General features: G+C 39.4%; 1 protein-coding gene across 2 annotated transcripts in view; it reads right to left on the bottom strand.

The window, feature by feature from the left end:
* SGCG (sarcoglycan gamma) overlaps positions 1–17,406 on the bottom strand; it is a 148,096-nt gene that overhangs the window by 56,344 nt on the left and 74,346 nt on the right. The window lies entirely within an intron of this gene.

Raw genomic sequence — 17,406 nt, forward strand, 5'->3', positions numbered from 1 at the left:
ACACAATGTGCCTGTTCTCAAGGAGTTTCCAGTCACGAAGAATTCCAAGGAATGATAGAAGACACTTCTGGAGATCTCCAACTACCATCACACTATTAAGTTTTGTGGCCATTTTAAAACTTCATTCCCTTTGTGTTCTCAGCAGCATTCAACACTAGACCCTTTTCTCCTTGAAACACGATCCTCTCTTGATTTCCATGATACGCTGCTCCCCCAGCTCTCCTCTTACTTCAGGAAACACTTTCTTGGCCTTGTTACGCATCATCCTTCTCTAGCCAGCCTTTGACTGCCGGCTTCCTCAAGCTTGGTCCTCGCCCTTTCCTGCATTCCCTCTCTGACATCCTCTCGGCTTCCATTACCATCTCAGTGTGGAAGGCTCACCCATTTTTATTTACAGTTTAGAGTCTCTCTTCTGAGCGCCATACCCATATAGATGATCGCCTATCTGTTCTGCACTTTTGAATGTCTTGGAAGACCTAAATTCAACAAAATGATCTTCCCTCTCTTTCCCCAGGATAGAGGCAGATAAAAAAAAGGGAGAGCAGAACAGTAGGGAGAATGAAACACAGACAGCGAGGGACAGCTTATACAGTGACAGGTGATTTGCAGGACAGGAATATGTCACTCTGAGCTGATGCCATAGACTTCTCTTTCAAGAACTCTGCTGGTTGGCAAGCCCATTAACAAGAAACAAACGCACTGTGTGATTGCTCCGCATGGTCATGCATCTGAGCCACCCTGTGGTTCTCTTCCCAAACCTAGTTTTGGGAGCAGCGGTTTTCTCACTGTGCTTAATGGAAGCCCCTCACACTGCTGGGCTCGGGCCAAACCCACTGCAGGCAGAGGAGCCCTCCTGAGTCTCTCCCACACGTGTGGAATTTGGTTGGAAGAAAGAGTTTAAAGTCTAAAAAAGTTGACAAGTACTGTTTTACAGTTTCTCACAGGATCCAACCATGCATTTGTAAAGCATGTTTTAGGAAATCCAATCAACATTAGAAATATTGTAAAATCTATCATGCATGGATAACGAGCTAATTTTTTTTTAAAGATTTTATTTTTCCTTTTTCTCCCCAAAGTCCCCTGGTACATAGTTGTGTATTCTTAGTTATGGGTCCTTCTAGTTGTGGCATGCGGGATGCCACCTCAGCATGGCTTGATGAACGGTACCATGTCCGCGCCCAGGATTCGAACTGGCGAAACCCTGGGCCACTGAAAAAGAGCACGCGAACTCAACCACTAGGCCCGGGGCCGGCCCCATGAGCTAATTTTTAGCAAACAATTCCATTAGAAATTTTATGTCCTACTGTTAATCAAAGTGAAGTTTCAAGATTACAAATTCTAATCTGAAAATCTGCTGCTGAATTTCTGGGTTCAAGTGAACTAATGCCAGAAATTTTCTGGACTCTATGTTATTTATTTTGTTTTGTTTTGTTTTGTTTTAAGGAGGATTAGCCCTGAGCTAACATCTGCTGCCAATCCTCCTCTTTTTGCTGAGGAAGACTGGCCCTGAGCTAACATCCATGCCCATCTTTCTCTACTTTATATGTGGGACGCCTGCCACACATGGCTTGGTAAGTGGTGCCATGTCCACACCTGGATCCAAACCATCCAACCCCAGGCCGCCAAACTGGACCATGTGAACTTAGCCCCTCTGCCACTGGGCGGGCCCCTCTATTTTGTTATATCAGGAAAAAAACCCCAAAAAACTAATGCTAATTCTAGCCTCTGAAGTGGCTAATTTACATAACCACATTGTGAAAGCTAAAGGTCCTTGTCCCGTGTCATTTCCTCCTCTGGTTGTCACTTTCCTTTTTTAAAAAATGAGGGCATTGATGAGAGATGGAAGTCTCCTTCCACCTGTAACATTCTATGATTCTAACGAAATGAATTACAAACCTCTGCAAACAACAGATCACTTTACAATGCTTGAAAACAGAAGAATATGCCCATTTGTTTAGTGTTTTTCAAAGTGAGGTATGTTGAGGCATAATTTACAAATAATAAAATTTAATCTTTTTAGCGAACATTTCTGTGAGTTTTCACAAACTTACACGGTTGCGCAACCACCAACACAATCACGAGATAGAACAGTTCTAGAGATCATAAAAAATGCGCCTCTGTACTCACTACCCGCCTGACACTCCCATTCCTTGGCAACCACCGCTTTCTGTCCCTATAAATTTGCCTTTTCCCGAATGTCATATAAATGGAGTCATACGGTATGTAGCCTTTTCAGACTGGCTTCTTTCTCTAGAATTACGTATTTGACATTCCTCCATGCTGTGTGTGTGTCAGCAGTTTGTTTCTTTCTGTTGATCAGGAGTAGTCCACTGGATAAATGTACCAGTTTGTTTGTCCATCCGTCAGTTGAAGGACATTTGGGTTGTTTTGATGATTGTGAAAAAAGCTGCTATGTACTTCTGTGTGAACATAATTTTTATTTCTGTTGGGCAAATGCCTAAGAATGGGATTACTGGTTTGTGTGGTAGGTTTATGGTTAACCTTGTTAGAAACAAGAAACCGCCAAACCGTTCAGTTTTCCAGGGTGGCCGTGTCTGTACCACTTTGCATTCCCATACGCAAGATACAAGCCTTGTGGCTGCACCGCATTCTTGCCAGCACTGGTATTGTCAGGTTTTTTCTGCATTCTAATAGGTATATAATGGTATCTTATTGTGGTTTTAATTTGTATTGTCCTAATGGCTAATGATGTCAAACATTTTTCATTGTGGTTTTTGCTATCCATATCTCTTCTGTGGTAAAATGTTTAATTTTTTTCTACTCACTATTTCTTGTCTTATTATTGATATCTTAGTGTTCTTTATACATTCTGGATACAAATCTTTGTTGGTATGTAATTTGCAAATATTTTCACTCAATGTGTAGCTTTCTATTTCTTTAACTGTGTCTTTTGAAGAAGAAAAGCTTTTAATTTTCAAGTTCAATTGATCAATTTTCTCTTTTGTGGTCATGTTTTTGTTATTTTATATGAGATCTTTGCCTAAACCAAGGACATATTTTTTCCTATTTTTTCTTCCAGAATTTTTAGTTTTAGAATATACGTTTATGTCTGTGATCAATTTTTAATTAACTTAGCATATGGTGTAAGATATAGATAGAGATTATCTTGCATATGGCTATCCAATTATTCCAGCACAATTTGGTGAAAATTTTATCCATTCTCCATACTCTTGTAGCTTCGTCAAAAATGAATTGACCATGTGTGGTTCTATTTCTGGATTCTCTATTCTGTCCGTTGACCTATGTGTCTATATTTAGTACACTATATTGATTATTCTAACTTTACAGTAAGGCCTGAAATCATATAGTGGGAGTTCTCTAATTCATTTTTTTCAAAATTGTTTTGGCTACTCTGGTTCCATAAAATTTTTTTATGATGATAAAATTTACATTACAAAGTTTACCATTTTAGCTATTCTTAATTGTATAGTTCAGTAGGGTTAAGCACATTCATATTGTGTAATCACCACCGTCCATCTCCGGAGCTTTTTCATCTTCCCAAACTGAAACTCTGTCCCCTTTGAACAACTCCTCATTCTCCTCTCCCCCTGGTAACCACTGGTCACCCAGCCCCTGGTAGCCACTATTCTACTCTCTGTTTCTATGAAACTGACTGTCTAGGTACCTCATGTAAGTGGAATCATATACAATATTTGTCTTTTTTTGTTTATTTCACTTTATTCTAGTTTCTTGGCCTTTAAATGTAAGTTTTAGAACCAGCTTGTCAAGTCTACAAAAAGATCTGCTGTGATTTTGATTATTATTGTATTGAATATAAGTATCAATCAGGGAAGAATTGACATCTTAACAATATTGAGTCTTTCAATGCATGAACATTATTTCTCCATTTATTTAAGTTTTGAAATTTCTTTCAGCCATGTTTGTAGTTCTCAGTATACAAATCTTACCCATATTTTGCTTGATTTTTACGTAAATACTTCATGTTTCCTGGTGCCATTATAAATGATATTTTTATTTCATACCAACTTTCATTTAGTCACTATTGTTCTGGAATATGCTTTTTCCTTCTTTTATTTTCAAACTTTTTCAATTTTCTTTTAATTATGTCTCTTGAAAGAAGGTTTTAGATGTTATTTTTAAAAATGTAACTTGATAATGTCTATTAATAGTAGAGTTTAATATTCACAGTCCTTGAAATTACTGGAATATTTGGACTGATTTCTACTTATTTTTTTATTTAAGAAAATTTACACTGATTATCTAGTGCAATCTCCCATAACATGGCAATCATCTTGTCAGTCAAATGACCTCTTGAGCTTTGACACCATAGCAAAGCCCTATAAGAATTTTGTGGTTTTAAGAATAAAAATATGTAAGATTCCATTGGGGTCAAGTTTTCTTTTTAAATAAGATTTAAAATAATGAACATTAGGATTCCATCTAAGCTAAAAGTTTTTAGGGTTATTACATGTCTCACAAATCAAAGAAATAGGAAATCCATTTGAGCTGTGAACCCGGGTGCAGATGCAAACTTCTACACCTGGACAGAGACGTAGGCCATGCAATCTCAGGGACCAATGCCCTTTCAAGTTGAAAGCTTTGATGGCATAAGAATGGAAAGAAGAATGAGGCATGAGGATGAGTCTGGGTGTCTGGCTTCAGGTCTCACACTGCTGGTGATCCTGCACATACACAGGCTCAACTGAGGTCATCACTGACATGCCACGTGCTTAGATGGCCTCTGTGAAGTGGGATAATTTCCTGAAGGGCATATGAATCTTTCAATCCCAGGAAGATTAAGAAGCACAGAGAGGTTTAAGAGATTTATAACCATAACATCATTTTTGTTAGAAGGATATGTATATGTGATATTCTATAGATTTTCTGTATATGAAAATCTAAAATTTTCATTTCTGAATGTGTGATGAGCTTGTTTCCTTTGTTTTCCTTTTCTTCTCCTTCCTCTCTTCCCCTTCCTCTTTCCTTTCCCTTCCTGTACAATTCAATCTTATGGCCATTAGATGGGGCAGAACAACTCACGCCTCTGTGCCAGAAGAGAGGGACCTGTGGTGGCCCAGAGCAGGGTACTGGAGCCTCAGCTGGGTGAAGTGGGTATCTATGAAGAGGCGTAGCGCAACATTGGTGTCATAACCCAGGGGGGTGAGTGGAACCCCTCAGCAGTGAAGCCCCCTAGGGAAAGATGTTGAGTCCAAGTGGAATGGGGAGGCATCTGTGGAGGGGAGAGGGTGGGGGCAGAGGCAGGAGAGTAGAAATACAAAGGGGATTAATAGGATAAGTAAATGAAAGAGCAATGGGAGCCAAGTTCCTCACTGTCAAGGAAGGAAGGGAGGTACGAATACAGACAGAAAGAAAACCAGGTTAAACCCTGTGATGTTGGATTGAATTTGAAATTTGTATAAACCTGTGGCTTTCCATGTATATAGATAGGTACAGAAATAAATGTTCATGTAAATGTGCAGGTGTGTTGGTTACGCGTCCTCTGAGAGGATCTGGGAATAGCAGCACGTCAGTAGCAATGAGCATGGCTGACGCTTGAATCTTAGCTTCTGAATACCATTCTCTACTAAAAGGAACAAGAGCTTCTTGGAGAGACAGCTAATTTCAGGACTGGAGTAAGGAAAGGGCCAGATAACCTGGACGATCTTGTGCCAGAAAGCGAGGGAGGGCTCAAAGAATGATGAAGATAGATCAAAAGGCAGAAAAGTCAGGTAAAAAGGGCTCCCAGAAGCCAAAACAGATTCAATATGAGTGTCAAAACAAATGATAGTAATGGATTATGAGAGCCCATTGGATAAAACTGGAAATCACAAGTCCTTACAGACATCTATAATTAAGTGAACAAATTGAAGGGTTGATGAAAAACAGGATATTTACATAGTTTGAAACCATCACCTTACAAAACAATTATACTTGTAAATGGGAAAATAGTCATTTTATAGTGAAGAAGACTGGCCCTTTAATCAAGTGCTCATAGCGACGGGCCAAGTAAAAATTTGCTATGCTGATGAACATCCTGAATTCCAGAGGGCGGCATAGAGGAGTTTCAGGAATTGAAGGAGGATGGGGGTGGGGAACAGGACAGTGCATGAGCAGAGCCTCAGAGCCTTAGAATGCAGGAGACGAGGGCTGGGGAGGCCGAGGTTTCTTATGGTGACCAACATTGGCAGGGATGAGAAGAAAATGGGCATCAGTTGCAGTGGACTTGAGGCAGATAAAGGAGGAAAATCTGTAAAGGTGGGAGGGGCAGTCAGGAGGGTATCCGATGCTCCCTATTGACTCTTGCTTATGAGGGAAGGGTCTGGAGCGGTGTGGTCAGAAGCCCTGTGCGCCCGGTCCCTTCTGAGCCCTGTGACATCGGGCAGAATTACTCTGGACTCGTGGGGCTTTCCTGGACTCCTGCTGATTACATTGTGGCTCCTCCACTTTGTACTCCACCGTACCATACTAATTGCAGTATTTGAACACACCAAGCTCTTTCATGCTTCCGTGTGTCTGCTCATGTTGCTGACTTTGAATACCTTTCTTATTTTAACTTACGTGGCTATTTCTCATTAATCCTTCATGACTCATTCCAGTTACCCCTCTACTACCATAGTATTCTGTGCATAACTCTATGTTAGCACATACATGAGCCTGATTGTCTCTATCACAACATATTGGTCACTCTTCTCGTTGAGAGCTGGAGGGAGTATAATCCTCTTCCCTTGAATCTGAGCTAATAGAATGTGGCAGAAATGACATCGAAGGCCTTGAGGCTCCTGCTCAGGCCTCTTGGGACACTCTGGAAGCTCTAAGCACACCCACCATGTAAGAAGTCCAAGTACCTTGAGATCCTCTGCTGGAGAGGCTAAGGGTAGGCTCCCCAGTCATCAGTTCCAGCTGAGCTCAGCCTTCCAGCCATCCCTGCACTGGCACCAGATACGTAATGAAGTCATCTAGAATCCTCCAAACTAGTCCCAATACCAGTCAATTATGTTGAGTGGCCTCAGTTGACATCATGAGTTGCAGAAGAATTGCCCAGCTGAGCCCTGTCCTTTCCTGACCTACAAAATCAAAGGTTATGATAAAATGGCTTTTGTTTTAAGCCATTCGTGAATTTTTGAAAATATGTCTTGTAGCAATAGATACCTGGAACACTTCTTGAAGGCAGAGATTGACCACATCTATCTCACCTCTTGGTTTAATGTCTGATACACAAAAGTGATTATTAAATGGTTGTCAAACTGTTAAATGATTTTTCTAGAAAACCAGTTCAGCCAATAAAACTCAATGTCATCAAGATCCTACATTACACCATATCGTCAGTTTAACGCGTACGTGACATCTTACCTCTGACTTTCCTTCTTTTAGTGAATCACTTGGTGTCAATTTCTATGTGATTGCACTATCACTCATTCATTCTTTTGGCAAAAATCAATCAAGTGCCAAATTTTGACTCTGTTCTGCTGTAACACCCACTCCAAGTGGGCTCAGCACATCTGAGCAATATCAGGGGGCATCAAGAGCAATCCCAGCAGGGCGATGTCTTGATTAAATCTCACGGCGGCTTACACACAACACCAGGAGGATGAACTCTGCAGTTCACAGTCCCTTCCATCTGGTGGCAGTAGGTAGAACAAGCAGGACAATGTCACGACTCAAATGCTTGCCCCTTACGACCTTAACCTTCACCTGTAGCGCAAACCCTTCCAAACCCCTCTTTTTATCTTCCCAAAGCTGGAGTGAACAAGATCACGTGTGCTCTGGCCTCTATTCATCGTGTTCTTAATTGCAAGGTGAGCATTCAACAGCTAGAACGACAAAAGCAGAACATGGACTGACCAACTTTTCCTGAAACCTTAAATTCATTTGGTCAATTTCCTACTGTTTTTGGTTTTCTTCACTCTGGAGGTCAAAAGATTGCAAAATATTTGGTGGTTCTGCAAGCTTTTCTTTTTCCTTTCATTTCTTAGGGTTTAATTAACTTATATACCCTTCTGAATTTACCAAATTAATTTTGTTTTAAGCAACTAACTTTAATAACCTTCCCTTTTTGTACATAATAAATTCCCCTCTGTCTTCCTTCTCTGATCAGCCTGCCCTACTTGACGCCTTCTAAGGGTCAGCTGGATGTAGTAGGGAAAACAGTTTTGTCTTCCTATGAGGGGAAAAGCCTAGTTTTTCCCTACCATGTCTTTCCTTCCTGTGATTCTCCTTTCCTAGTCACACAAAACACTTCAATTCTGACACTTCTGGTCACCAAATGTGTGGAGTTTTTTCCCTACACCAACAAGCAATTATCAGACGCTAGCTGGGTGTCCAAGAATTCAACTCCATTCTGACACGATCTACCCGGAGATATCATCAGATCCCAAGGTTAAGGCCTCAGTCCCCCTGACCCCACAGTTGAGAATGTAGTGGTAGAAGCCAGTAGAGGAGATAAATAAAGTATATTGTAATAAGGACCATCGCAGATGTTTATGACATGTAGTAGAGAACAATGTAGGGTTGGAGGAGCTTAGACTCACACATGCTTAGACTGGCTCTTCAGCTAAGAAATGTGTAGGAATAAAATGTAAGAAAATATTGGAATTTTTGTTTTTATATAGTTACAGCAAAATCAAATACAATAGAAAAGTTATCTGGTTCAATCCACTTTGGTTTGTGTAGACTGACTCAGAAACAGTAGGATCTATTATCCTCTAGGCTTTCTACTATTGAAATCACACACAGAAAACTGAACCCACTAAAACTTCCAGTTAAGTCCTAGTCACCGTCACATACACCTGACCAAAATATGAATTAGATGCAAATATCATTTGAATAAGATCTCCTTTCTACCTTTCAGTAATAAGAAAATGTGATGTAAAACAATAAACTTATGTCAACACTTTAGACTGTAAAGGAAAATTTTACGTTTTTCTGAACATCTGAAATTTGACTATTTTTCCATTAACAACAAGTCAATTTGTTAAAAATGCTAAAAATTCAATTATACATTTTCATTGAGCTAGTCTTTAAAATTTTATTCTTTTTAATCTTAATGCATATGTGACAACTTAAAGTCATTGGTAGTGATTGCAAATCATAATATAAAATTAATTTCCCAATGTCGACCTGATTTATCAGGCATTATTAGTCTTAATTTTTTAGATTTAAAATTTCTCATCTCTTGGTGAACACTGTAGTGGAAAAAAGTATGGACCTCTATTTCTATTTTTTCTCTGAGCCTCACAAATGTTAGGACAAGGCCCATCTTGAAGGAGGAATTATTAATAAACAAAAAGCAAGAAAATGCACATTTAAAAAATGAATAACAATATGAGAAATGTCCATGGTGGGTTCAAAGAACAAGAAATGTTTCTTTTCAGAATCAAAATGAGGAAAAGGTTATTTTTTAAAAAACAATCAATTAGTTACCTATATGGAAAAAGTGAATCCACTCCTACTCACATCAAACATAAAAATAAATTCAATATAAATTGCCCATATAAATGTAAAAATAAAACAATAAAACTTTCAGCAAAGAACACTGAAGAATCTGTACTACTATGAAGAAGGCAAAGATGGTTTTCTTAAACAGCCCACAGAAAAGCACTGTAGCTTCTGTTCACGAAAAGACATCTTTAAAAGAGTAAGATCATCCATGGAGTGGAAGAAGATATTTGCAATACATATACATATGAAAAGATTCACATGTGGAATGCACAAAGAACTTCTACAAAACAGTAAGATAAAAGATAGACCACCAACATGCACTTGATAAAAGATGGTATCCCCAAATCTGATAAGCATATGAAAAAAATGCCCAATACTTTAGTCATTATGAAAAGAAAAATTAACACTACCTGAATGGCTGAGATACCACTACACCTGAGTGGCTAAAATTAAAATATAAAAAAGAGAAAAGACCAAGATGGTGACATAGGAGGCTCCTAAGTTCCTCTCCTCCCATGGATGCACCAAATATTCATCAACACAATGAGCAATTGCATCTGAAAGAGATCTAGAAATTAGCTAAGTGACTCCCACACATTGGGCAAATGAGAAAATATGCATATCATGACGGGTAGGAGAAGTTGAGACACACTCTCACCCTATCCTTGGCACAGTGCCATACGATGGGGGGAACCTCCAACTCTCAGCTTCTCTCTGAGGAGCAAAGCATCTGGATCCAACATGTAGCACCCCAACTTTTAAGACTCCTATCTGAGGGACAGGCCCCCAAAACACCTATCTCTGAAAGCCAATGGAACTTCATCTCTGAGACCTACAAGATTATAGCAAAGAAAGAAGCAGTTCTTAATGGGTGCCTGAGCGCTCAATGCAGCTGTGCCCCCAGAGCTCAGTGCAGAAGGAGCAGGCAAAAGCACCTATCTCCCAGTCTTTCCCTGAAAGGAGTTTATCTGCATACTTTAAAAACTACTGCCTGAGGACCAGGCTGGTAATTGAGCACACATCTAGGGTCTGGCTGCAATCCTCCCCAGAGACTGGGGAAAACAGTGAACACTTTTCCTTCTTCCTTCCTCCAGTTTGCTAAAATAATAACAGCAAGTTGCCAGTACCTCCCTGGAAGGAGCTTGTACACACATCTAGCTCCCCAGCTTTTAGGACTGCTGCCTGAGGATGGGTGCCCTCACGGGACTGTAGTAAACAACAAATCAGTTCTTAATGGGCTCAGGAGTGCTCCTCTGTCACTATACCTCTGGGCCCAGCACAGAAGGAGCAGGCAAAAATGTCCATCTCCCAATTTCTACCTGGAAGAGGCTCACCTACATACTTTTCCTGATGCTGCTTGAGGGTCTGCCTTCAATCAGTCTTCATATAGGTGCTTACTGTGGTCCTCCTCTTTAGGACACTGACAGGTCTTGGCACATCCCCAACTATTGGGAACCACTAAGAACAAAGATGGTGGTTTGCACAATCACAAAAGTTTTAGAGACAATGAGGAGCTCCAGCTGGGCTGATTGATGAGGTTCATCTCCTACACAAGACCATTCTGTTAACAGTGGGAGAGGCAGCTGTTTTATCTAATGCAGAAACCAAAACAGAGAGTCAAGGAAAATGAAGAAAAAGAAGAATATGTTCCAAACAAAAGAACAAGATAAATCTCCAGGAACAGATCTTAACGAAATAGAGTTAAGTGATTTACCTGATAGAGAGTTCAAAATAAGTGAGAAAGATGCTCACTGAGGTCAGGAGAGCAATGTATGAACAAAGGGAGAATTTCAACAAAGAAGTAAAAAATATTAAAAAGTACCAGACAGAAGTCACAGACGAAGAATACAATAACTAAATTGGAAAATTCAATAGAGAAGTTCAACAACAGACTAGATCAAGTAGAAGAAAGGATCAGCAAACTCAAAGACAGGGCAGTAGAATTTATTCAATCAGAGGAGCAAAAAGAATGAAAAAGAGTGAAGACAGCTTAAGGGAGTTATGGGACATCATCAAGTGGACCAATATACACATTATAGGGGTCCCAGAAGGAGACGAGAGGGACAAAGGAGCAGAAAGTTTATTCAAAGGACTAATGACTGAAAACTTCCCTGACCTGAGGAAAGAAAGAGACATTCAGATGCAGGAAGCCCAAATATTAGCAAATAATATGAATCCAAAGAGACTCACATTGAGATGCATTGTAATTAAATTGTCAAAAGTTAAAGACAAGGAGAGATTCTTAAAAGCAGCAAGACAAAACCAACTTGTTACATAGAAGAGAACCCCATAACACAATCAGCAGATTTTTTAGCAGACATTTTGCAGGCCAGAAGGGAGCAGGATGATATACTCAAAGTGCCGAAAGAGAAAAACTGCCAATCAGGAATACTCTACCTGGCAAAGCTGTCCTTCAGAATTGAAGGAGAGAGAAAGAGTTTTCCAGACAGACAAAAGCTGATGCAGTCCATCATCTCTAGTCTGGCCTTACTAGAAATGTTAAATGGAGTTTTCCAAGCTGAAACAAAAGGGTACTAATTAGTAACAGGAAAACATATGAAAGTATAAAACTCATTGGTAAAGGTAAATATATAGTAAATTCAGAATACTCTACTGGTGTAATGGTGGTGGGAAATCACTGATAACTCTAGAATGAAGATTAAAAGACAAAAGTAGTAAATATAACTATAACTACAATAATTTTTTAATGGATACACAATATGAAAATTGTAAACATCAAAAACACAAAATGTGGGGGGGAGAGTGTAAAATGTAGATCTTCTGTATGCATTTGAAGTTAAGTTGTTGTTATCTTACAATAGACTGTTATAACTATGATTTTTAATGTAAGCTTAATATAAGCACAAAGCAAAATCCTATAGTAGATACACAAAAGATAAAGCAAAAGGAATCTAAGCAGACCATTATAGAAGATCATCAAATCACAAAGGAAGAGAGCAACAGAGAAAGAAAGGAACAAAGAAATTACAAAACAACCAGAAAACAATTAACTAAATAACAATGGTAAGTCTATACCTGTCAATAATTACTTTAAATGTAAATGGACTAAATTTCCCAATGAAAAGATATAGAGGGGCTGAATGGATTAAAAAAAAAACAGACTCAGCTATATGCTGTCTATAAGAGACTTGCTTCAGCTTTAAGGACTCACATAGACTGAAAGTGAAAGGATAGAAAAAGATATTCCATGTAAAACGGAAGCCAAAAGAAAGCAGGGGTAGCTATACCTGTATCGGAAAAAAAAAAAGACTTTAAGCAAGGACTGTAAGAAGAGATGAAGAAGGCCGTTATATAGTGATAAAGGGGTCAATTCATCCAAAAAAAATAACATTAGTCAATATTTATGCACCTGACATTAGAGCATCTATATATATATATATAGAGAGAGAGAGAGAGAGTGCTTTATATATAGAGCAGCTATATATAAAGCAAATATTAAGAGATCTGATGAGAGAAATAGACAGCAATACAATAATAGCAGGAGACTTCAATACCCTACTTTAAACAATACATAGATAATCCAGACAGAAAATCCATAAGGAAAAGGTGGACTTAAAACTACACGTTAGACCAGATGGACCTAACAGACATATACAGAACGTTCTATCTAACAGCAGTAGAATATGCATTTTTCTCATGTGGTATATATATATATAATGGAATATTATTCAGCCTTAAAAAAGAAGTAAATCCTGTCATTTACAACAACACAGATGAACTTGGAGGGTATTTTGCTAAGTGAAATAGGCCAGATAGAGAAAGATAAATAATGCACGGTATCACTTTATATGGAATCTAAAGAACAAAGAAAGTGAAATTCATGGAAAGACAGTAGAAAAGTGGTTGCCAGGGGCTAGGGGGTGGGGGAAATAGGAAGAGGTTGGTAAAGGGGTACAACCTTTCAGTTATAAGATGAATAAGGTCTGATAACAGTAGTTGATAACACTGTATTGTATAATTGAATTTGCTAAGAGAGTAGAATTTAAATGTTCTCACCAAAAACCAAAAAAGGTAAACGTGGAAGATGATGAAAATGTTAATTAACTTAATGGGGAGAATCCTTTCACAATGATATGCATATCATATCATCATGTTCACACTTTATCTTTCAATTTTATTTGTCAATTATACCTCAACAAAGCTGAAAAACAATAGAAAATATCAAGTGCTAGTGAGGAGCAAGTGGATGTGGAACAGCTGGAGCTCACATCCTGCTGGTATAAACTGGTATAACAATTTTGAACACCTAGCAATGTCTATTAAAGCTCAATATATACGACTAATATTCTATTAGAGTCCATGCTAATTCACACTGTCTCAATTCCCATTCAGTCTTTGACGCATTACAATTTGGCTTCCATTCATTCTACTGAAATTGCTCTCCATAAAGTCCCTAATAACTTCATTATTAATTAATCCAACACCCTTTCTTAGTCCCCATTCTACTAGAAAATTCTGTAGCATCTGATACTGTTGACCAACCCATAATTCTTAACACTGTCTTCCTTTGAGGCTAGGATAATTCTATTTGTTTTATCTTATCATTATGACTGTTCCTTTTCCATTTATTTCTCAAAAATATCCTCCTACGCTTTCTTGTTAAATGCTGGTGTTTCTTGGGGTTCCATCCTTGACAGTATGTAGATACTTAATACATGTTAAACCCTCATACTCATCTTCTTCCACTTCAGTACCCCTCCTTAGTGTTCCCAAAATAATTTATCTAAAAACTACTCTCACAGTTTACTTCTGTCTTTAAAAACCTGTGATGGCTTTTGACTCAGCACAATGCCTGTAACTGAGCAAGCAGTCAGTAGATGGTAAGCAAATGCAGAATGGATAGATTTTTCATGCACTACATGCCTCCTTACACATAAATATATTAACTTGCTGCTTACGGCATCATGGCTAATCACTGCTAGAGACAAGGCTTTGGGGACTTAACCTGACATCAGCATCATGGCTGAGTGAGCTCTTCCCTTGGACTCTCCCCTCTAAGATACAACCAAAAGGACATTCATACACCAACAGAGGACATATACACATCACAAAAGACATCTGGGAGACCCACGCAATGATACACCTGAAGATGGTAGTGGGGCTGGATCCTCTGGAGGAAGTGGAAGATGATCCGCAGGAGCTCCGTGGAGAGAGACTGGCTGTGGAGGCGGGAGGTGCGCAGGTAAGAAGGCTACCCTGTCCCTGCCTGGTACTCCAGCCCCAGAATCATCCAGAGCATGGTGCAGTGAGTGTGGTAGTGGCAGCATGGAAAAGGCAAAGGCACTCCAGCCCCAGATTCACCCAGAGCAAGGAGCAGAGAGCTTGGTGGCAGTGGTGGGAAAAGTGAGCAGCCCCAGAATCTTCTGGAGCACTGTGGAGAGAGTGGCAGCCGCGGAAGGGAAAGTGCACAGGTAAGAGAGGTGCCCCACCCCCACCTGGTACTCCAGTCCCAGAATTGTCTGGAGCACAGTGTGGAGAGACTGGCTGCTGTGGAGGGGAAAGGGAAAGTTCACAGTCCTGCAATCACCCAGAGCTCCATACACAAGCAGGGGCTGGGGAAGCACTGGGGAAGGAGAGCACCCCTCCCCCTGCCCAGTGCTCCAGATCTGCCATTGATCAGTCGCTCAGAGAGAAAAGCAGTCAGTGGCTGGAGCTGGGGAGCCCCTGCTCGTGCCAGGCTCAGAATACACAGTGCCTGATGCCCATCCTGTGGCAGTAAGTGGCAGCTGTGACCTGATAAGAGCACCATGAGGAAGCAAAAATCTACCCCATCAAGCTGTGTGAGTAGGTATATTAAAGCTCCAGACCAGAAGGAAAGTGACAAGTACCCAGAAACCAACCCTGAAGGAACAGAAATCGATAACCTAAACGACCAAGAATTCAAAACAGCTATTGGAGAAAAACTCAACAAGTTACAAGAAAACACAGAAAGACAAATTAATGAATTCAGGAGCTTCTTCACAGAGGAGATTGAAACCATAAAGAAGAATCAGTCAGAACTGTTAGAGATGAAAAGCACAATGGATTGAATAAAGGAAAATCTGGATTCCCTAAACAACAGAACTGACTATATGGAGGAGAGAATCAGCCAGTTAGAGGATAGAGCTATAGAAATGCTTCACAGGGAAGAGAAGAGAGAACTAAGACTAAAAAGAAATGAAGAAACTCTCAGAGAAATATCTGACCCAATCAGGAAATGCACCATAAAGGTTATAGGTATGCAAGAGGGGGAAGAGAAGGAGAATGCAGCAGAAAGCTTGTTCAAAGAAATAACAGCTGAGAACTTCCCAAACCTGGGGGGGAGCTGGAAATCCATGTGACAGAGGCCTCCATATCTCCTAATTTTGTCAATGTAAAAAGACCCACTCCAAGGCATATAGTAGTGAAGCTGGCAAAAGTCAGGGACAAAGAAAATATACCAAGGGTAGCAAGGCAGAGGAAAATAACTTACAAAGGAACCCCCATCAGGCTTTCAGTGGATTTCTCAGCAACAACCTTACAGGCTAGGAGAGTGTGGAATGGTATATTCAAAATCCTGAAAGACAAAACTTTCAGCCAAGAATTCTCTATCCAGAGAAAATCTCTTTCAGATATGAGGGAGAAATAAAAACTTTCCCAGATAAACAAAAGCTAAAGGAGTTCATTGCCACAAGACACTGCCCCACCCCCCAACACACAAGAAATCCTCAAGAAGGTCCTCACACCTGGAAAAAAAAAATAGGAAAGGGGCTACAAAGCCCTGAGCAAGGAGATGAATAGGTAGGCAAAATCAGAAACTGGTAGCTCTCTATTAGATCAGGTTAGTAAACACTTAACTCTAACATCAAATATAAAGAAAAGGAAAACATCAAAATAAAAATGATCTCTTCTTTTTAACCACAAACTCACAACACAAGATGGAAAAAGATACAACAAAAATAACTTAGAAGGGGAAGAGCAAAGGGATGGAATTAGTATAGTCTAAGGAAATAAGAGGCTATCAGAAAATGGACTATCTCAACTATGAGATTTTTTACATGAACCTAAGGGTAACCACTAAAAAAAAATTAGAAAAAAGACATTTATGATAAACAAGGAGAAAAAGAAGAAAGCCAACTAAAACTACCTAATCAAATTGGTAGTCTGAAATATACAGGACCAGAAACAAAGGAAATGCAGAAGAACTGGGAAACGTATGATAAGATGGCAGTATTAAGCCCTCATATATCAATAATCACTCTAAATGTAAATGGATTGAATTCTCCCATCAAAAGACAAGAGTGGAAGGATGGATTAAAGAACAAGACCCAACAATTTGCTGCCTCCAGGAAACACATCTCAACTCTAGAGACAAACATAGGCTCAGAGTGAAGGGATGGAAGACAATACTCCAAACTAATGGCAAACAAAAGAAAGCAGGTGTTGCCATACTTATATCGGACAAAGTAGACTTCAAGATAAGACTGGTAAAGAGAGACATAAAGGGTCAGTATATAATGATAAAAGGAACTCTCCACCAAGAAGACATAACACTTATAAACACGTATGCACTCAACACCGGAGCACTAAAATACATAAAGCAACTATTAACAAACCCAAAAGGAGATATCAATGACAACACAGTAATAGCAGGGGACCTCAAGACCCCACTTACATCAATGGATAGGTCATCCAGACAAAAAGTCAACAAGGAGATAGTGGACTTAAAGGAAAAAGTAGACCAGATGAACTTAATAGATATATAGAGAGCACTCCATCCCAAAACAGCAGAATATACATTCTTCTCAAGCACACACAGAACATTCTCAAGGATAGAACATATATTGGGAAACAAGGCAAACCTCAATAAATTTAAGAAGACTGAAATCATATCTACATTTTCCGACCATAATGCCATGAAACTAGAAATCAACTACAAGAAAAAAGCTGGAAAAGAAAGAAAAATGTGGAGACTAAACAACATGCTACTGAACAACCAATGAGTTC

Source organism: Equus quagga, chromosome 6, assembly GCF_021613505.1.
Source record: "Equus quagga isolate Etosha38 chromosome 6, UCLA_HA_Equagga_1.0, whole genome shotgun sequence".
Taxonomy (NCBI): Eukaryota; Metazoa; Chordata; class Mammalia; order Perissodactyla; family Equidae; genus Equus; species Equus quagga.